At 43.6% G+C, this 23,241-nt stretch overlaps 1 protein-coding gene across 6 annotated transcripts in view; it reads right to left on the bottom strand.

Moving 5' to 3' along the window:
* Positions 1-3,152, bottom strand: part of NCOA2 (nuclear receptor coactivator 2) — a 170,519-nt gene extending 167,367 nt beyond the window's left edge. For 4 of the 6 annotated variants that reach the window (XM_056854037.1, XM_056854041.1, XM_056854040.1 and 1 more), the window contains exon 1: positions 1,250-1,280. The gene's annotated coding sequence lies outside the window, so the exon portion shown is untranslated. Of the gene's footprint in view, positions 1-1,249; positions 1,281-3,113 lie in introns of those variants that run through there. The other 2 variants (XM_056854038.1, XM_056854039.1) reach the window with 2 other exon arrangements.
* Positions 3,153-23,241: the final 20,089 nt, after the last annotated feature.

Genomic DNA, 23,241 nt, shown 5'->3' with positions numbered 1-23,241 from the left:
AAATTAAATGAACAAAGATTGTGGAAAGTCATAGGTTTTCTTTCATGAGAGTATCAGACTATACAGAGAAAAACGGGATAACCACTCACAAAAAACCTAAACATTTGTGTGCAGGGGTGAGTGTACCATAGCGTTTGTTTTTTAAAAAAAATCTAGTCCTACTACAATAGTCAAAGAACAATAGTTTCTACAGCAAACAGCACTCAGTGGAATAGCTAGTATACAATAAACAGGAGTGTCATAGTTTGTTTTTGTGTTCCCTTTGTACAATTGCAGAATTTACCACAACAATGAGAAAATCTTGATAATAATTAAACAAATATAACTGTCTTGGTAGCAGAAAGGTGATTTCCTTGTATAGTTAACTTTTAAAAAGAAAGTAATATTGTTGTTGTTGTTTTTTGAGACAGTGTCAGAATTCAGGAATGTGAGTCTGTCAGCTTAATTTTTGGCGCACCAAATGAGTGGCTTTAGAGTTGGCAAGGATAGGCCAGCTAAAACTTTATTAAACTCTGAGCAGTTGAAAATTTAGCATTGTGGTGGTTTATACTTTAGATACTTGTGATAGTAGCCACCCTATTCTCTCAACACTCTCATATATAACACAGGACACTGCTATTAGTTTATACACCAAAAAGATAGCCCTCAAAGAGATGTTGTCTCAGGTAGGCAGTCTTCAGTAGGAAGTAAATAGCTTCCATCTATTCAAATTATCAATTAGTCTTTACTTATACTACACACATATATTGGTTTATACCAGTTTCAATGTTACACCTTTCCCTAAAGAAACAGAAGTCTGAAGAGGCTAAGAATTTCTAACTCCTTTTAAAGAACTACAGTTCCCAGGGTCCCCTGGTGAGACAAGGGAATTTTTTAACTGACTTGTTTTAGCCAACAACTTTCCACGCAACTTCAGATGGATATTTGCATCCACCATGAACATTTTTCAAAGCTGGCTGCAGGAGCAGATCAATATATTTCCCAGAACATGGGGCTGGCTATCAAAACTTCTGTCTCTAAAATGCTCTGTTAAGTGATTAAAAAGCAAAGACGCCAGAGTTCAGTTTACTCCATTTTCCTCCCTTTCATCTTTTCCAAATATTTCATACACTTATTCACACATCAGAGCCAGCTCAACGAACCCCGAGCACTAGATCGATTGCAGAGCATATGGACGAAGGGTCTAGATGAAAATACATATTACATGAACAAAGTCAAAGTTGCCAAGACAACCAATAACCCTGGATACCTTTGCAACAGTACTGTCGGCAGAGCCGCGAACACAAGAGCGTCTGCCTATAAAGAAAAAGAAAAACGCCATCACTGTGCACGATGATAAAAAAAATCACTGGCGTCGAGATGGAAAAAACACACCTCCCGATCAATCGCAAGCAGAAAGGAATCTCTGGTAGGTGAAGAGACAAGGGAGAAGAGGAAGGTTGTTTTGTGCTTCATACAGACTCAGCACGCACCCTCCCCTACACAAGGGTGGCTCAGGGAGCAGGTGGAGAGGGGATTAGACGCACACCCTCACTGGCACACTGGGGAAGGGAGGAGTATGTCATTCGCCATATACAATGGGGGGGGGGAGGAGGGAGACTGGAATTAGGCGCTTCTTCCCCACTCACTCCCTTCAAGGAATACCCGAGCCCCACACTGAACAACAACAACAAAAAGGAGTCCTATGCAGAAAGGGGAGGTGGAGCCTCTCCCTCCCCCCCCCCCATCCACAAATACACACAGAGAGAAAGAGTTCGATCGATCTCATCAGCGCAAAGGAGTTAAAAGGGGGAGGCTGCGACGCTGGAGGGGGGAGCAGAGGCGCGCTGCAAACCCGCAGCCCCCTCCTTCCCTCCCCTCCAGGCCGGCCTGAAAGCAGGGCAGGGGCCGAGCGAGCCCCCGCAAGACGGCGAAGGAGCCGCTGGGGCCGCCGCCGTCCCCTCCCCCCACCCAGCCGGGCGCACGCAGCAGCAGCAGCAGCAGCAATGCGGCTCCCCGGGCTGCGCTCGCACCCAGCGGCGGGCTGGGCCTAGTCGGGTCCTCGGAAGGGGGGACTTCGACGGGCGGCCCGCACCAAAGTTGCGAGAAGTTAAAGCCCATTCGGGCGCGGGGAGTGTGTGGGGGGGGGGGGAGAGAAAATGAAAGGGCTGGAGGCGGCCGCCGCTGCCGCCGCCATCCTGGCCCGATCTCGGGAGGCGATTGTCACCGAGGAGACGTCCCGAGGCCGCCGCCTCCCTCCTCACGCCAGTCTCCTTGGCGGGATCATCATTCCCCTCACGCTCGCCGGGGGGCCACCAGCCTGACCCCGGGAGGAAGCCCAACAACCCTTCTCGCCTTGGGGGGGGGAGAGAGAGAGAGACCCTCGCTCTCCCCCCCCCACCAAGGATCTTCATTGTCAGCCACGCAGCTGCCACCCCTGAAGTCCCTTTCTATGGAGGAGCCATCCTCCTCCCTATTGAGACCGGGGACGGGGGGGGGGGCGCGGAGAAGGAACGGCAGCCAGCCTTCGCCATTAACCCCCCCTTCCACTTTCCCCGCCGGCAACGTTCACGGCCCCCTTTCTTTCCTCTCTCCTTTTCAGCCCCCTTCTCTCGCACCCTGAGGGGCGAGACGCCACCTTGGAAGGGGGAAATCGGGGGGTGGGGGACGGACGGACGGACGCAACTTTAAACAGGGGACCATCTCCACCACTCACTCCCAATAAACCACCACACAGCCGCCGGTCGTCAAAGAAACAGTGGGCCCTCCAGGCCGGTTGGCTGGCACTTCCCCCCCCCCCAACCGACTCCACTCCTGAAAGAGGGGGGAGAAACCACAACTTGCTCCTTCTGCATGGGGGGGGGAGAGAAGAAGAGTGCGATGGGGGGCAGAGCAAGCCAAGTCGCCACCCCCCCTTTCTTTCTTGGCCTCGCCTGTGCGGCTCTCAAAGCAACTGCCATCCCCAGCAGCACCACAGATCATTATACAACACACTGCCTGCCGGGGGGGGGGGAGGGGTGCGGGGACCCCCCTCCTCTCTCTCCCGCTCACTCCCGACCTGGCCTTTGCTGAGTAAGGAGGCCTACTGGGTAAGGGGGGCGGGAAGGGCGGCGGCGGCGGCGCCTTCTTCTTACCGAGGTCAGTCGCGTCTCCGGCTCCTGCCGCCCAGGCTGCCGCCGGCGCCGACCTTCGCTTTGTGAGAGGAAGCTGGAGCTGCCGAGTCCTCCGCGGCCGCCATGTTCCCGTTTTAATAACTGGCTGCTTGTTTATTTCAATGGGGACCCTCCCACCGCTCTCCCTCCTCCTCCCCCCCAGCCAGAGAGGAGGGAACGGGGAGGGCCCAGGCGCAGAGGCAGCAGCAGCAGGAGCGACGCCGCCACGGCCACTCCCTGGCCTTCGCCAGGCGCAAAAGTGGCCTCCCTTTTCCCTCTGGCGGGAGGGGAGCAGAGAGAGGGAGCGCGCGGCCGGCCGGCCGGCTGGTGCGCCCCTTAGTGAAGGGGAAACTTCCTCGCCGGCCTCTGGCTCGGAAGGGCTCCTTTTCTAGCTCTTGTCGGGAGGTCGGGTGGGTGGGGGAACGAACCTAGCTGGAAAACCCGCTGTCATTTAACAAAGGGCGAAAACGCATGGGAGGTTTTTCGCCTTTGGGTTTGCTGCTCTCTAGACGCACGTTTCCCCCTCCCCCCCCCCCCGCAGCCAAATTCTCAGAAGTCAATAATAAGCCCCCATGCAGAGTTTTGGGAATTCAGATGGGGGAAATGGGCATCTAGAAAGTGGCAACTCCTAGCATTGAATACTATAGATAACATATTCTCAGTAATAGCAATGAGCTTTTTTTGTGACAAGTAGTTACAACTGAATATATTGTTGAGATATGTTTATTTTTGTTGAATTGTAGAAAATAATAAAAATAATTAAAAAAAATAGAAAGTGGCAACTCCAAGGCGAAAACTCCCGTGCGTTTTTGCCCAAAGAGAGAGCGCGAGGATCCCTTTCCTTTTATCCCTTAGAAGCTCCTTGATCAATTGATCTTGAGCAGCGTATATCTAGTGTTGGAGGGATATAAGGACTGAAACAAATCTTGCCACTGGCAATGTAGCCTTGGGGTCCCTGTCGCTTAGTAAAAAAGGCATTATGTCAGTCACAGAGGCATTGAATTTGTATATTAAAAGGGGGGAAATATAGTGCGATCGAAGTTCTTCGTAAAAGCGGCGTTCCAAAAGGGCATGGGCTAATGAGTCAATAGAGCCAGAGGAGCAAGGGCAGATCCTGCCCTGAATTACCATAGAAGGGTTAGCATTCAATCTAGCCAAGCAAAAAGCTCTACAGAGACGAGGAGAGCGAGAGGATCTAGTCCTTCTGATGTTATTGGGGGGGGGGGAGAAGGGGGGAAAGCATGCAGCTTGTTGTCATCATCATCATCAACAACAACCTTTAATGGCATAAAAATTATTACAATTGTTACAAAAAGGGATCATAAAACATAAAATCAGTGAAATAAAACAAAGAACAATATAATCAAATATCAGAGCTTGCAAGTTTTTGCACAGGCAGCTTGTCTTGTCCCCCCAACTGCAGAATTGCAAGTGTGTTTTTGCACAAATAAACACTAGGAAGTCTTGGTGGTTAAATACGGTGCCAGTTTATAGAATACTTAAGAATACTTTTTGTGGGAGTAAGCCCCATTGAAAGGATTCTGAGTAGATCTGCGTAGGATGACACTCAGGGAGATCTAGCATTTGACATCAGGAATAAAATGATTGATTGTACAAAAGAAGAAAGTATTGCATGTCTGACAAATATTCTTAGATTCTCCAGTTTAAAAATCTATATATGGCTTTCAACATCTGGGTTGTTTTAGTGGTTACACACTTCCTGGGCATGTAAAATTCTGGATGTTTCTCTGATGCTTGCACCAATACTCTTAACAAATGGTGCCCCCATGTTCAACATTTGGTGTTGGATTTTTTGGCACTTCGGCAAATATTGGGGGCGGGGTGAATATACTCACTGGTGCTGGAATGTGCATTGCTAAACAGTGTTGTATGGATATTTGAATCCATTTTCAACAGTCGTCACAATTATAAAGCAGATTAAGGGAGCCTGGAATCTCACACATCAACAACATTTATTTGTATTAATCCACAAAATTAATTACACTGTAGCAGGGGACTAGTTTGCCAAGAACATATAATTTTAAATGTAATGGTTAATCCAACCTGAGAATTTCTGGTAATTTGTGAAGGTTAACTTCCCCCCATTGAGTGATTTAACATAGTTTCTGATGTGTGGAAGAATTAATTGAATTATTTCCTTGCCATTTTTAGAACAGAAAAGGGGAACATAATTTAATCTGCGATCAACAATCAGAAATTAAGACCATGATGATGAACACGGATCCTAAACCTATTGGCTCTGAAGTACGTTCCACTGAGGCCTGTGTAACTTATTCCTAAATAAATATGCCTAGGATTACAGCCTTAAAACTAGATTTGGCAACACCTAGCCTAGATTTCTGTAACTTCATTTAATGGATGGCGGAAAATGCAATAATAGCATCATTCAGTCCTCCCATTCATTCCAGTTTTTAGAGTTCCAGTTCTAGATTGATCTATACACAATGGTAGTCATACAAGAGATTTAATCTGCCCCCTGCCCTCTGCTTGTGAAATGATTACAAGGTTGACCTTTCAGAGTGTGATGAGTGGAGACTCAATTACATTTTTATGCCACCCTTCCTCCAAGGCCGTCAGAGCAACATAGATGATTCTTCTATACTTTCTCCTCAGAGCAGCCCTGTGAACTAAGGAAGAGTGTAAGCTAAGGAAGAGTGGCTAGCTCAGGGCCACCCAGAGACCAGAGTCTCAGTCATAACCTGACACTCTAACCACTATACTAAACTGCACTGGCACAACAAAGTTTGAAATTTATGACTTTGTAGTCCAAGCCAGCCCTCCACTTCTGTTCTGTGAGACATCAAAGATATATATGACCTTAAGCAGATAATGAGAGGGAGGGCATCTTCTGGGCATGCAGTAGGGGTCACGGGGGGGTGTGGGGGAGGTAGTTGTGAATTTCCTGCATCGTGCAGGGGGTTGGACTAATTAACCCTGGTGGTCCCTTCCAACTCTATGATTCTGTGATATATTGCATCCTAAACTGGATACAACCTTAATCCAATTAAGTTAAAACAGTGGGGGTGCCATTTATATCTGTGGGTTGTGAAATTTCCCCTGAAATTGTAAGGCCATACGCAACCATAAGGGATGTAAAGACTCCTCTTAACACAGTCATCTTTCAGTCTTATTTTCTCTAGCTGCAAATGTGTTTTAGTGCTGCTCTTATTCAAAAATCCACAGAGACATCACACATGGGAGGATGAGTTGTATTGATCTGAAACTTCCAAGGGCCATGCATGAGTTACTGCATTAAAAGTTCTGTGCCTAGGCTATCGTGTGTGTAAAGTGCCTTCAAGTCACAGCTGACTTATGGCAACCTAGTAGAGTTTTCATGCACATCTGCATTTTCTCTTTGCTTTCTGGCTAATAATTTCTTAACCCTCAGAGGGAAGTTGTTCATCACAAAATCAACATTTCACAGTGTCCTTTGCTCCCTTGCTAAAATAAGTTTTTCTTTACAGTGCACATATGAGGCTCTCCTCACTGTGCCTTTCCTTTGGGAAATGAAAACCATTAACATATAAAGCAAGGCATTCTTGATTATAACACCCATGGAATAGCTTCCCCAGGGATGCCCGCCAAGTCCTGTCATAGTACACTCTTTCCCAAAGTATTTTTAAAGTATTCCCTAAATGATTCCAACCTTATTGAGCTTGTGAGCACCTTTAGAACTATGAGAGAGGGAAGTAGGCACCACCATCAGTTGAGCAGAAGCAGGCTGCCCTTGCTGCCCTTGCTGCCCAGTTAATTAGCAGTGGGATAAGGAGCTATTCCTGGGCACTACCTGGTAGGCCCCACCTACCTTCCCCAAGCACATGCGTGGGTTCCAGGAGAAGCTCCAGTAGTCACATTGGCACCCATGGGTACCGTACTGGGGATCATACCCTAAGGCTTTTTGCAATGCAATACTAAACTATTCTGGGGTAAATCCCACAGAGGTCAGTAGGATTTATTCCTAAACTGCCTTGGTGGTCCTTATGAGGGCACGAAGGTGGGGTGTAAATTTTGTAAAATAAATATCAGTGTTCAAAGGATTGCAGCCGTTCTATCTGTAGGGTTGCCAGGTCCCTCCACTAGTGGGAGGTTTTGGGGTGGAGCCTGATGAGGGCGGGGTTTGGGGAGGGGAGGGACTTCAATGCCATAAGAGTCCAATTGCCAAAGCAGCCATTTTCTCCAGGTGAACTGGTCTCTATCAGCTAGAGATCAGTTGTAATAGCAGGAGATCTCCTGCTAGTACCTGGAGGTTGGCAACGCTATCTATCTTATATAATGCGTGTTTACACAGAATAGTTCCATGGTTATATTCCCAATAAATGATGCATAGATTAAGGGCAAAGGATAGTGGCTGCTATTCAGAATTATGCATTCCAAGTCATACTATGGGTCATCTTGACCCTATTGATTACCTGGTTTAATTTGTTTTATACATTGTTAAGTATTTCTTAGGTAATCTTGAACATTTGAGCAGGGGAATGCATATAAAATTATAAATATGTAAGTATATAGTTTGAAGTAACAGTTTATACATTTCTCTGCCACTGGGAATAAAATCATTGTGTCGCGTTTCTGATGGCTTCTTCCAAATATACAGCAGACGTGTATTTCCTGTAGTGAAGTATCGGGCATTAACACCTTGCCCAGCATGCAAGGGTTTAGGATGTGGGTGTGCCAGCAGCTACAGCAATATAATCAGAAAACGTGTGCATAACTGGCGCCGATTTTTAGATAGAGGATTCCAATGCTGCTCTAAAAATGTCTTCACTGTTGATGCACTGAAACAAATCCTCTTATGTGAAAGCATTTGAGGTTTATTAATTCCAGGTGGCTTCCAGTTGTGTTTGTTTTTGCCTGTAAGGCATCTTTTAGTTTAGAAAGAGTTCTATTAGGCTGGATGATGTGCTGTCAGTTTCAAATGGCATCATGCATAATCCTTAGGCCTGAATACCTTCCCGCCGTCACCTCAACTGAGCCTGGTTAAGCTGAAGTTGAACATTTAAAAGGGCTATTTAAAATCTTGCAAAATTGTTTCAGTCTCTCAGAAACAGGATGTTCTGCTGTTTCCTGTTGCATGCTATCTGCTCAAATGTGTACTGAATCTAGATATTTAATTACATTTTACAGAATAGTCGCTGTCAGTTTTTACCCTTATGCCCAAATTCTAAACGCAATGCTGGTATTCAAAGGAGAAATACACAAGAAACTTTATTTCCAAATTTCATTGCAGCTGTTCTCACTGCAAAGACAAAAGCAGCTGCACATTTTAAAAAGTGAACTGCTACAGGCAAGAGCCAGGGGTCAGCACCATCGGTTAGACCAGTAATACACACTCAGTGACTCAAGAGCCCCTTGTGGCTTTTTGGCATGGCGCCAGTGGCTCTTCTGAGCACCATTCCCCAATGTGGCACCTGCCCCATGATCCAAGACAGCAGGCAAGGCCATTCCCTGGTGCGGCTTGTGGTTGGCAGGTGGTTTCTACCTTGAAACAGCCGCTAGCAGAGGGACTGGAGGACAGGTGAGCTTCAAGCCCAGTACTAAGGATAGAAGTAAAGGACCCAGCAATTCATGTGGATGCAGCCATGGTTATAGTTATATATTTAATAGTTATCATTTTTTATCATTGTAGGTGTGTGTTTGGTGGGGTAGTACACAGGCCGTACAGTAGTCATGTGGCTCTGTTGGTTTATGGTAACTGTGAATTTGGCTCTTTCCAAGCCACTGAGTACCACTGGGTTAGATATTAGGACCCTCATCACTAGGGTTGCCAACTTCCAGGTACTAGCTGGAGATCTCCTGCTATTACAACTAACCTCCAGCCGATAGAGATCAGTTCCCCTGAGGAAAATGGTCGCTTTGGCAATTGGGATTCTATAGCATTTAAGCCCCTCCCCTCCCCAAAGTCCACCCTCCTCAGGCTCCACCCCAAAAACCTCTTGCCAGTGGCAAAGCGGGACCTGGCAACCCTATGTAGGATTAATTTTTAAAATTTATTTTAAATATGTGCAGCCTCTAACGGCCCGCATATTGCTGAGGCAGGCGAGGACCATGTGGCTAATCAAGAAAAGAAGAAAGAGAGACACTTAACAGGAATTAACAAACATTACTAGGAGCTAGCAGAAAAGCTGGGAAGGACATAGATGCCTTTGCCTGGCACCTAAAGCTCCCCTTAATTTCAGTGGAAGAGTGTATATTTATGGTAGTACTTTCACCAGTGTAATATTATGCTGGAGGTGGGAAATAGGATAAGTGGGGTTTAGGGTGACAACTAATCCCCCACTCTGCTCCAGCACTCCCTCCCCCAGGACTGTCCCTTCCTGGCCCCTTGTGTCTCTGTGTAATGCCAGGAAAGAGTTGCTGCCCTACTCAGCAATTCCAGGATGGCTTTAGGATCACCATCAGCTGTACAGGATATGTTTATAAATAAGCCACATCTTTATGGCTGAGACAATGTTTACAGGGTACCAACAGCACATCAGCAACAGCCACAATTGCCAAATGTCTGGTAGTGAGTTCACACAAAAGAATGGTGGCTGCATGGGATGATTTATTCACTGATACTGTACCCTAGAGATATTTTGCACTCCACAGCAACATCAGGGCAACATTGTATTTAGCAGCATTTTATAGTCGAATTTCCCCTTAAATGCTCACCTAGAAGGATGGATTTACCCACTCCCCTCCAACCACATTGTCAACACACGCCACTCTGTGTGGCTCCATAGCTATGTGCATCAATAGAACGAGGATGCCAGTATGTTTGTTTGCTTTCTTAGAAGTCGGTTGTCATTTGTCACGACTTGAGATTCCAGCTTTCATATGCCACATTGCAGGGAGCCGTACACAGAGTGCACTGAATATGATAAAAGTCTGTCCTGTTTCACAATGAAATTCAGTCAGTTTTAACACTTCCCCCACCTTTAGTTGTGAATATATTTGCAGCTCCAAGTCTGAATGCCAGGGATCTATTCTCGCAGCGGAATACATTTGAAAGCATAATTTTTGTGTGTGAGAAAATAAACAGGTTTTTAATCTTCTGCAGCCATAACTTCCACAATATGTAGCACACATCATTTGATGCTACTGAATATTCACACATTTTAGAAATGTTCATTTCACTGTCATATAAGATATTTCTTCCTTGCTATCAAAGTTTTCTGATCATCTAAATGTTTTTTTCAATTAATTATAGATGGCTATTTATTATTGTAAGACTGCCATGGTCATAATTCAAAATAGCTGAGATTTAGAAATTATTATTTAGAACATTTTGCTGCCTTTCCTTTAAAAATGCTCAAGGTAGTTTCCAATAATCACACACATGACCACATGAAGCTCCCTTATACTGAATCAGATCCTTGGTCCATCAAAATCAGTATTGTCTACTCAGACAGGCAGTAGCTCTCCAGGGTCTCAGGTAGAGGTCTTTCACATCACCTACTTGCCTAGTTCCTTTAACTGGAGATGCTGGGGATTGAACCTGGGGACTTCTGCATGCCAAACAGATGCTCTACCACTGAACAGCATTACAACAATATGATTTTAACACATAGGATTTCAAACTGAGGTAAGAGACTGACTTTAAAAGAACTTCCAAAATAAGAAATCTTCAACTGATGTCAGAACATCTGTAACAAAGGAACCGGACATGGAAAATTAAAGGACCAGTCCACCTCATCTAAGCCTAAGTTGCCGAGGAAAGTACCTCTACAGTTATGGGTTCTTGCAGCAGTGTTTCCTCAAAGTGTAGGGGTGGAAAGTGCCGTCAAGTCACAGCTGACTTATGGCAACCCCATAGGGTTTTCAAGACGAGACATTCGGAAGTGGTTTGACATGGCCGCCCTCCATGTGGGCTGAGAGAGTTCTAAGAGAACTGTGAGTGGCCCAATATCACCCAGCAGGCTTCATGTAGAGGAGTGGGGAATCAAACCTGGTTGTACAGATTTGAGTCCGCTGCTCTTAACCACAACACAATGCTGGCTCTGGCAGGTATATATGGGTAGAAGCAGTCTTTCCAGTACTTTAGGTAAGGTAAAGGTCCCCTGTGCAAGCCCTGGGTCATTCCTGACCCATGGGGTGATGTCACATCCTTGACATTTACTAGGCAGACTTTGTTTACGGGTTGGTTTGTCAGTGCCTTCCCCAGTTGTCTACACTTTACCCCCACTTTACCCCAGTACTTTAGACCAACCAAATACAGATGTGAGAGATCAGTCACTGCACTTGCTACTTCTGCCTTCCTTGCTGCAGCATCTGATAGCAAACTATTACATTTTAAAATAGGCTTGTAATACACAAATTGAGTTACTTCAGAAAAATCTAAGGAGAAATTTCTGAATATACACCAATAATGTGTCTATTGCCCTGACCTGGATGGCCCAGGCGAGCCTGATCTTGTCAGATCTCAGAAGCTAAGCAGGGTCAGCCCTGGTTAATATTTGGATGGGAGACCACCAAGGAATACCAGGGTTGCTGTGCAGAGGAAGGCACTGGCAAACCACCTCTGTTAGTCTCTTGCCATGAAAACCCCCAAAGGGGTCGCCATAAGTCAGCTGCAACTTGAAGGCACTTTACACACACACAATGTGTATATTCTGAATATACACCAGTAATATACATACATACATACAGCCTTTCAGATGTATTTTATCCTTCCATTGGCTTCAAATTGTTGTTTTTGATCCATCCAGAGTTAATATGACATACTGATTCTTACTGAACTTGCGTGCTAGTGTAAATTTACCATTTAATGGCCAGTGATTGATCACTAAGTTTATTACCTAATAAATCAGGTTTTAAACCAAGGCTGCCTAAGGCTCATTGACATCATTAGGATCTAATCCGCCTGATTATGTATAGAGAACTAATGTGGTGTAATGGTTACCGTGTCAAACTAGGATCTTGGGAGACTCAGGTTTGAATCGCTATTCCATCATGGAAAATTGCTGGGTGACCTTGGACCGCTCGCACATACTCAGCCTAACCTACCTATCAGGGTCGTTGTGATGATAAAATAGAGGAGAGGAAACTGATACAAGCTGTGTTTGGTCCCCATTGGGGAGGAAAGTGGTGTATAAATGATGTAAATAAAATATAAATAAAAATTGCAGATTATGTGGCTTTATTTAGATAGTAAAAAATAGAGGAGATAGGAATTAGGAGTGACTAGTTTTTAATGATGGAGAAATGATGACCTTTGTTTTGAAAGAGCAGCCAATGTTTGCAGAGTAAGACTTTGACAATGTGGAGTAGGGCTTTTTATTCAAATTGTTTATTCTCCACTTTGGATTGTACACAGTCAGCACTGGATTCATTCTCCTAACGCTTCTTAATTGCCAGCAGTACATATGTTCAAAGTTGTATTTCATTTAGATGGAGGGGTTCTCCTTTATTGTTTCTGTTCGGTATAGATCATAGCTTGAGACAAGTCAAAACACAGATGAGATAAAAGGATTAAGGATGAAAGGAGAATTGGTTAAGTTGGCATCTTCTGCAGATATTGTCGTTTTGCCAGATTTGGCATTTCATTACTTTTCAGAACATTTTGAAGTGGTGGCAAGTTCCAAAGTAAATCTAATTGCTGTGGTTACAAAGCCAAATGTCCACTACAGATACACATTTCAGAAAAGATAAAAGAATTAATGGGTACCAAAAGTCTATTGATCATGAAATCATGGAGGAGATGGGTTAGATTGTCAAAAACAATGGTCAGAATCCAAAAAAATGTTCTACTAATTCAACATCTCTGAAAGTAAATTGCTTTGAAACTATGGTCAGTTTCAAAAACCGGCTATGATATGCTATGGGGAAGAGGGGACTGAGTGGTAGGGCACATTATTCAGACTATACTGACTATACAACAAACTGGAATATCATCTTGTTTATGATAGATAAGATTAAGCCTATTTAGCATGTCATGGCCATAGCACTTTTAAGAAATTAAGTCTGGATATATCATTATTTTAGTTCTAAACATGGACCAAGAGCCAGCATTTTGTAGTGGTTAAGAGCGGTGCTTAAATCTGGAGAACTGGGTTCGACTCCCCACTCCTGCACATGAAGCCTGCTGGGTGACCCTGGGCCATTCACAGAACTCTCTCAGCCCACACGGAGGCAGGCAATGGCAAACCACCTCTGAACATCTCTTGTCTTGAAAACCCTACGGTGTCACCATGTCAGCTGTGGTTTGACAGCACTTTCCACCACCAAACATGGAACAGGTGAAATGAACACAAGAAGAGTCCTGTTGGATCAGACAAGGATTACCAAATTTCTGCATTCTATCTCCATCAGTGACTATCAGATCGTTTCTTTGTTTACTTCATTTACACCCTATATCTCTCCCTAGTGGGGACCCTAAGCAGCTCTCTTTGTTACAATATCCCTATGAAATAGGTTAGGCCAAGAGTGTGTGACTGGCCTAAGGCCACCCAGCAAGCTTCTATGGCAGATTAGGGATTCCATGACAGACTGCAGATCTTTTGGGAAGCTTCCAAATATGACACAGAGACAACAGCCTTTACCTGATTGTTCTCCCAACATCAGGTATTTTCAGGTATACTGCCTCAGAACATAGAGGTTTCCATTTCTCTTTGGTATCTTATAGCCATTAATAGACCTATCCTCCATAACTTGTCTAATGCTTTTTCAAAGTTATCTAAGGTTTTGGTCATTGCTGCAGTTTGTACTAGCAAGTCGCATATGACAATGTAAACGCCTTCGTTCTGCCTCTCCTGAACCTGCTGCCAATCAATTTAATTGGGTGACCTCTGAGTGCTAGCATTATGAGAGAGCGAGAAGAATCTCCCTCTACCCCACTTGTTCTGTAATCTACACCGTTATATACAAAAGTGATATAAACTATCATATCCCTCCTTAATTGTCTTTTTTTATGGCTGGCTAGGAGGTGTTAAAAGAGCCATTTCGGATTGTTGCAGCCCAGAATGGCAGAAAAAATGGCTTAAGCCCATCTCCACACAGAGATACTCCATACGCTGTTCCCTTTGGGAGCTCACAGCCTTTGTATCTTTGTTCAGCACCACATGCACGCAGCCCTGATATTTTATCCTGCTGTTCTGGATTAAAGATTGGTCAGGCAAGGATAATACTGCTACTGTTTTCTTTTCTTTGCAAAAGCAGGCTTTTAAACGATACATACATCTGCCATTTTGTACACTATAATATCTATAGATCTTGCCTAGTGTCTCTTAAAGCAAAGGTATTAAGAGGATAAAAGGGATTTCATACACCTCACAAAAGAGAGAGAGAGAGAAATCTGACCAAATTTTGTTAAAGCATGCTAAGGTGGAAAGTGAACTTTCATTCTAACAAACACTGTCTGTCATCGGCCATTTATGCATGGTCAGTTTTGATGCTCATTTTTTAATGGGACTTGCCTATTCATGGTCCCAACCCAAAAAGAGAAATTCCACCCCCCACTCGACTGCTCCTTCATTCCTGTTTGCATAGCCATTAGCATGTGCATAGCTAACGTGCCACTGTTATTTTGCATGGTTCCTTCAGGGGATTCTTCGCGGCTGGGGCGAAGCAAACACCAAAGGTCTTGTTAAAGTGGCTCTTAAGTAATGTGAAGCAGGTATGCGCCGGCTTCACAATCACTTCCAGAATGACGGTTCAGCGTGAAAAATTCAAAAAAATATGCAGGTCAATTCAGACTGGAATGCACTGCTATTTACCAAGCATAAATGGCCGATCATGAACTTAATGAAAACTGGCTGAACTGAATATTTAGGTTTTTATATGTTCTAGAAGACACAACCAGAGAGCCAATTTAGAGATACCCCCAAAGTTTACCTCCATCCAATTGGACTTGAGTTTTTCCTGTAACTGCAGGAACCCACCCATCCCATCTGCATCTTAAACTGCATCTGAAACTTCCCCAATTTCCTCTGATGGATGTTAGGGAGAAGGTGTTGATTCTAATGCATGGAGGCAGTGATGGGCTGGATGAGAGTAATAAACTGAAGTTCATCAAGGCAAGAGGTAGGTGCTATAGGTGAAGTCCATACCAAATCAGGGACTGAGGAGTCAGCCAGTTCTGAATGAGGTTGTATTCCCCTTAAAAGAACAGGTTCATAGTTTGATGGGCTATTCGATTCACGTTTACAACTGGAGGCTCAGGTCTCCTCTGTGGCATGTTGGCCAGCTTCAGTTGGTACATCAGCTCTGGCTTTTATTGAGAAAAGTTATCCATATCATAATTACATCTAAGCTAGACTACTACGTTTGCCAACCTCCAGGTACCAGCTGGAGATCTCCCGCTATTACAACTGACTTCCAGCCAATAGAGATCAGTTCACCTGAAGAAAATGGCCGCTTTGGCAATTGGAGTCCATGGCATTGAAGTCCCTCCCCTCCCCAAACCCCGCCTCCTCAGGCTCTGCCCCAAAAACATCCCGCCAGTTGCCAAGAGGGACCTGGCAACCCTATAGACTACTGCAATGAACTCTATAAGGGGCTACTTTTAAAGAAAGTTTTGAAGCTTTGGCTAGTTCAAAATATAGCAGCAAGATTACTATCTAGTGAGAATTACAGAGCACATTTCACTTCCAATGATCTGTTGTTATTTAAATTGCAACGTATGTACAAGTGCAGAAATTGCTTTCTCAGATTGGTACTTTTTAAACTGCCCCCTAAAAAAAAAAAAAAAAAAACTTTGGGGGCTCCCCCCGCCCCTGCAAACTTATTGGGTTCCCTGGGTTATAGAAAAATCTCAATCTACACCAGGCCCAATTGTGCTGATTTTTTAAAGTGTACTCTGGGGGGCTGTGTTTGGAATGAGCTATTTCAGGGTGGCGATTATTTCAGTTACTTTCTCCCAATGAAACTACAACTTCTGAGAATGTGCAGGATGAATCAAACTTGCTTGCTGTCCATTGAGGGTGGCAGTGGGAACAATGGATAGAAGAATGTTGAATGGAGGGGAAGTTTGAGACATTCACTGCTACCAAGCAGGGCTGAAGAAAAGAACAATGAAATAAAAGATGGGAAATAGGACTGGGAAAGGATGGTGACAAAATGAAAAGCCTTCATCACTTATATTTATTAGTTCTGCCATTCTGGGACTTGGGAAAGTCTGTAATTTAAAATACACATAAAATATCAAAACATCTGTTGCGCTTTTTCATCTATTTATACGACTTAGCGGGAATTGCAATGCAAAACTGAAAATAAAGAATGGAAAACATAAAAATCAGACTAAATATAATCTATGTAAAAATCTGTCTCTGGAGAAAGGATGAAAAAGTATAGCTAAGGGGAACTAGTATAGATCCTTGCTGCTGGTAAATGACTGATGAAGGTGGAATACCTGAAACAGACATATTGAAAATACTCTTAAGATGTTTGTTTGGTACATGCCCCAATCATCTTGGACTCTAGATATACCCTTTTGGTAGCTTCCTAAGGAAACTTGTGAAATCTGAGTTATCAGATAGACTGCTCCAGTAAATACTTCATCCCTTTAACGTGCAACTTCCTAAAGCTCCCTTTCTCGGCTCTAAATGGCAGCATGAGCTTGAGGTTCATCACACCGAGGTAAAATAAACCTTTAAAGCAGTATTGGGGGGAGGGGATAATCCAGACAGACTTTTAAAGCCAAAGGTTTATTTTACTCTCTCTCTCTCTCTCTCTCTCTCTCTCTCTCTCTCTCTCTCTCTCTCTCTCTCTCTCTCACACACACACACACACACACACACACTCAAAACAGCTAATTGGGGAAATTTAAAAGGTGAAACTTCATAAAGCAGAAAAAAACAAAAAGAAACGTACAGTTCCTTGCTAACTGAACTTACAAGAGTCCACACATTTCTCTATTGAAGAAAGATCCCTTATCCAAAGGTGAGATTAGACTTTGCAAGAAAGAGACAAAGGTTTTACCTTCCTGGCCTTTATTGGAAGACGTTCCTCTGCAGCAGGGAGGTCCCTTTTGGTCCAATCAGAAAGTGGGGTGCCTGCCAATACGAAGCTCACACCAAAGGAAGTTTTAACCAATTAACATGTTTCTTATGATCCAAGGGTGTCTTTGTGCACAGATGCTTTGGTGCTTGGGTGCAAACCAAGTACAGAGAAGAATTGCTGGGGTGTCAGAGTGGGGACGTTCTCCACTGATCTCCCACCTCCCCACCACCCCATGGATACTTTGACAATTCATTGTGAGAGAAGAAAGGTATGATGTCTAAATGTCAATCCCCTCAGGTTGCCAGCTCCGGGTTGGGAAATACCTGGAGATTTTTGAGGTGGAGCCTGAGGAGGGTGGGGTTTGGGGAGGGGCCATAGAGTCCAATTACCAAAACAGCCATTTTCTCCAGGTGAACTGATCTCTATCAACAGTTGTAATAGTGGGAGATCTCCAGCTACTACCTAGAGGTTGGAAGAATAAGAAACCTATACTGTAAATAGTGGTAACTATATGCGAAGGCAGCACGTGGCTCAAAATTAAATGATATCAAAAGTCAAATGCAAAACAGTGTATTGTACATACAACAATAACGAGTTCAAAACCAAGTCAAAAAGTATATTAACGCGATAGCCTCACAGGGCTTAAGGCAAATGACGTGACGCGTTTCAAAATCTTCTTCAGCTTACCGACCCTGTGAAACTTAAAGGGACCATAACAATAATAGAAATGCAATTTAAATACCTATTAAATAGGAAAGCAGATTCACGTTGTCTTAAATCTAAAAAGAGGGGTGGGCTTACCCGGTAATTCCAAGAGAGGGAAGTTGTTACAAGAGTTCGATGGGATGAAGCAACCCTAAAGCATAGCAATTGGAAGGTTAAACTAACATAAAATTATAAGGACAATCCTAAAGACACTCCTAAAGAGAAAGTTATGAAAAATAAGCAGGGTCTTACCCATGTAACAATATGATTAGAGATTCAAAAATGAGTTCCAGAAAGAGTGAAGTGCTACAATGTGTGATGGAGCTAGGGTTGCCAGGACCCTCTTCACCACTGGTGGGAGGTTTTTGGAGTGGAGCCTGAGGAGGGCGGGGTTTGGGGAGGGACTTCAATGCCATAGAGTCCAATAGCCAGAGTGGCCATTTTCTCCAGGTGAACTGACCTCTATGGAGATTAGTTGTAATAGTGGGAGATCTCTAGCCATCACCTGGAAGTTGGCAACCCTACTTTTGGCACAACTGAAAACCCAACCAGGACAGGCCAGTTTTCTCTGTAAAATATAGGGAGCCTTCCATAACAAGCAGAGCATGTCAGCAGTCTTAATAGCTGCATATCTTGGCTTTAATAATACACTATAGTTGTGTGCAGCTTTGGGTAAGACCTGAAAGTTATAATCACATAATACATTATGATTTTCCCATATGAAAAGTGCTTCTTAAAAACCAACAACTTACAAGTGCATGAAATGTAGGTATATATAGTTATGAGTTTCATGTGTGTGCATAAACTAGCCAAAACCAACTAGAGTTTTGATATGCTGTCTTTTTCTGTGAGCGTGGCTTGTGGAGTAGATACTGTAGTCTGTTACTCTAGACAAGAAAGGGAAATGCTATCACAAATTTATCTAAAAGGTAAATAAAAAATGTAGGTTGCTATGTGGGTTATTCCTAGCAAAATGCAAACACAAAAGCCATGTAATTCCTTTTATTAAGGTCAACCAAATAACGTAAAACAGTGTGCAACCTTTTGAATTCTCCAGAACTCTTTTCCTAGGGTTGCCAACCTCCAGGTACTAGCTGGAGACCCCTCAAGGTCCCCCACCACAGCCTCACATGAAGAGGGAAGGAGGTTCTTTCCAGGGCATCCGAATCCTCCTTCTTGGCCTTCTCCCCCCCTCCCCCACCATATGAAAGCAACGCTGATGCTGTTGCACATTCCTGGGCATTGCCTGGCTCCTTTCTCCTAATAGGATACCACCAAAAATCTGGTCAGCAGACAGAGGCCCTAAAAGAGCCCAGGACTTCCAATCAGGTAGGGGGTCAGGTGTTGCATTAAAGGACTCTTAAGTAGGGTTGCCAACCTCCAGGTGGTGGCTGGAGTTCTCCCGCTATTACAACTGACCTCCAGGCAACAGAGATCAGTTCACCTGGAGAAAATGGACACTTGGGCAATTGGACTCTGTGGCACTGAAGTCCCTCCCCTCTCTGAACTCCAGCCTCCTCAGGCTCTACCCCCAAAATCTCCTGGTATTTCCCAACCCGGAGCTGTCAACCCTACCCTTAATTCTTCACTAGTTTCCCCACAACATCAGTTCACCACATTAAACCTGTTACAATCATATCTCTCTATTCCAGAATGCAAACCTGTTGCTCACTCCGAAGTAGCCACTACTTTTTGGTCAGTGGCTCTGGAGTAGAAAATCTCCTTGCTACCCCTTTTGTTAACAGCCTCTAGGCGTTAGGATGTCATGTTACAATACACCTATCTCAGCACCTATTTTATTTTATCTGGCAAAGTGGGACATTTCAGCTTTGTCTCCGGAACTGAAAACATACATCCATAAATCAAAAAACCAGATACTTGTAGATAGATCACGATGGGTAGTCATGTTAGTCTGTCAATAGCAGTAGAAAGGAGCAAGAGTTCTGAAGAAGTGAGCTGTGGCTCAAGAAAGCTGATACCCTGGCCTGAAATTTTGTTAGTCTTTAAGGTGCTGCTGGACTCTTGCTCTTTTCTACAGATACTTGTGTATGCCTGCTTTTGCCTTCCCTCTCAGCAGTAATTCTATTAAGATAGTGAGTGTCAAACGCCCTTCCTTAGGTCTCAACTAGGGTTGCCAGGTCCCACCCACCCCTGGCCACCAGTGGAGAAGGGGGGGTAGGGTTGCCAGATCCAGGTTGGGAAACTCCTGGAGACTTGGGGATGGAGCCTGGGGAGGTCAGGGACCTCAGTGTGACACAATGCCATCAAGACCACCCTACAAAGCATCTGTTTTCTCCAGGGCAACTGATCTCTGTAGTCTGGAGATGAGATATAATTCTGGGGGATCTCCAGGTCCCACCTGGATGCTAGCATCCCTCGTTTCAACACCCAAAAGGAGTTCTAACCCCAAAGACCACTGTCATATCTTTTTTACAAGGTAAGAGTGCTCTAAAGGACAGAAGGCTAAGAAAAGCCTCTCTTTGGTAAACCATGCAAATAGTTAATTAATTCACAACTGAACTACAAAACTGAAAGGCCTGTGAAAACCTCCTCAGATATTCCTAAAATACCAATTCATTTATAGTCCCCCCCCCTCAGAATATGATGTTTACAGTATTCCTTCTGGACCTTAATTATATTGACCATGTGGGCTACATTGCAGAAATTTGTATCAGCCTCTCTTCGCTTTTTATTCATGTAAGTCAGGTCCAACTTGCTTTCAAATTGTATTGCTCAGTAACTTAACATTTATGTATAAAAATAAGTAGGAGAGTAGTTATAGTCAGTATTGCAAGAGAAAATAGTACAGAAAAGCTGAATCAAAGGGTTCTATTTCAGCAGATTCAGGGTTTTCTTTCTAAAGACTAACCTACAATCTGCACTATGTTCAGCCATATCTTCATTTCCTTCCTAGGACAAGCTGAAAATTGAGCTTATAGTTTATTTTAATATTTCCTGCCATCAAATTACATTATATTTAAGCCATGATCCCATTTCCAACTAAAAGTATATATGAGCTGGCAGAACAACATTGTCACAACAATTATCTATGCTTCCATTTTAGGCAGCTGAAACTCAGAAATCTCTTAATGAAAAAAAAAAAGATTCACCCTCTTGTGAAATTTATGGGTAGATGAACACAGGAACCTTTGCACGAAAGAGTGATAGGCTATCCTACCATTGTTTCTGCTGATGGAAGAGGGATTTGTTTGATTTCCATCCTTATTATAGCCCTCCCCTCAAGTAGCTTTTTGTTTGAGGGTCCACCTTTCCCCTTAATAATGCCTTCCTGGGGGTCAGAAAGGGCTGCTGAGAGAACAAAAGGGAGGGTATTCACTTCTGCCAGCAGAACAATAGTAAGATACAATGCATAGTAACATTAAATATGACCAAACTAATTGATAGTGAATTTGCCATATGGCATGGGCTTTCTTAAATTCCATGAAAAACAGTGCTGTAACTATTGTAACAAAACAGTAACACACAAACTAGATTATTTTTTAAAATCAGACAGTAGCATGTATATTTTCGTACAAATTAAATAAGATTCCACATATCAGAATATGAAACCCAAAAAAGAACTGACTTCATTTGGATCGTTTTCAGAACAAGCTAGTGTTTTTGCCCAGTGAGAAGTTGCTATAACACAAAATAAAGACTCATCAAAAATAAAACTAGCTTCTTAGAAAAAGCATTTTGAACACACACCTCTTTCCAAGTGCAAGCTAGACCGCTATGAATAAATTAAGTGGAAATGCTACATACCTGTCAAATATTAGTTTGGGAAGCAGGGCAAAGAAAACAGCAGTAGAAAGGGTGGTGGTGTTACATGCTCATTTCCCCAATATTTGTGAGTGTGTTTTTATTTTTACAATGTTAGAAATTACAAGGATAGGAATAACAAATGGACTGCATTTAAAACCAGTTTATTTTAAATCAAGTGTTTTTTAATTGTGTTAGAAAAGCAATACACAAACCATCCACGCTTCCTAAACAGATGATTTTCCAGAGGTCTGAAAAGCAAAAATGAGGAAAATACTCAGATTGGTAATTAAGTAAGGTTAAGGTTAAGTAAATTCACAGCTGCTTCACATAATCTACATGCAAGTGACGTCAACCATCCTCAGGCACACACGCGTGCCTGGTTAATGAGTAAGCAAGCGTGGTAGCACACTGCCACCAGGAATTCCCATAACCAGAATGCCACGTTTTTCAAGTTGCCACAATTATGGAAATCATTGCCAGCTAACCTCAGCATTGTCAAACAACTAGGGGAAAGCCAACCAGGTCATTTGGGGGGGGGTGTTCCTGGGGCATCAGGAAAGTTTATTTTATTTTCTCCAGGCACTTTAAAAAAATCTCAATTTGTTTTAAAAAAAGTTAATTTTTCATATGCATGGATTGAGCACACATGCGTACAAGGCAAAAGGGAAGCCTGGAAATGGCAGAGAATGCACATGCAGTAGTAGTACAGGAGTGAGGACTTTTGACAGCTTTCCCCATTCCACTAGTTGTCTGGCAGAACCATAGAGAAGAAGAGGAGAGCTTGGCTTAGGTGAGGTCTCGCCCCTGTGGGTCATTACTTACAAAGCTGGTTGGCTGTTAGGGGAGGAGGTTACATCCCCAAGTCTTCGGCCTTTAAAGAGACACCAGCAGGACCATCTGAGAAATGGGATGGGGACTTTTATCAGTTCAAGCCAAAGTGGCAAGCAACACTCACAAAGCACCATCTTCTGGTCTTTCCTCCAGTAAAATTAAGGTGGCCCAGTGGAACTGATAGACACACAGCCTTGTCTTTACATGTAATCTACCAAAACAATTGGCTTAGTTCCAAAACCAGGGTAGAAATTAGGCTGGAAAGGCTCCATACCACCAATATCACATCAGAGTATCTGAAGTCAGTTCTCTATGCTCAAGTATCTTGCCCCCAAAAGGAATGTTTGTGACCAAGTGGCAGTTGTCTAAGTTGGAGGAATTTAATGAGGGCTTTTAAAATGGAGGTATTACTACAGCTTTCTTTAAAGCTGTTGTTGTTACTATGCCTTCACTTAATGAAGAATTTATTACCTTCTTTGTTCAACTAGTCAGCTCCTTTTGGCAGCTGTAAGTAGCCAGGGGGAGCAAAGGTTGCGTGTGCAAGGGATCAACTTGCCTCTCCAAGGATCCACAGACTTGCGCATTCCGCACTGCCTTGCTGTCAGATAACCCTCACCTCATCCTTCCTTGCTACACAATAATAGAATGCCTTTATTGGCATCATAACATGATATAACACGCCAAAACGTCAGCGAAAACCTTGCTACACTTCTTTCACTCTCTTGATTTTTCTCCTCTTCATTTTATTAGTACTCCTTCCTAACAGAGTCTGCCTACAGAAGCACACCATGCTTAGTAAGTGTGACAAGCAATGCCATTTGCCTGCTCTACCAGTTCTCAATCCAAAAATTAAATATCATTACCAAATAGT

The sequence above is a fragment of the Euleptes europaea genome, chromosome 8 (genome assembly GCF_029931775.1).
Source record: "Euleptes europaea isolate rEulEur1 chromosome 8, rEulEur1.hap1, whole genome shotgun sequence".
Lineage (NCBI taxonomy): Eukaryota > Metazoa > Chordata > Lepidosauria > Squamata > Sphaerodactylidae > Euleptes > Euleptes europaea.
This window is presented reverse-complemented; position numbering and strand designations above follow the sequence as displayed.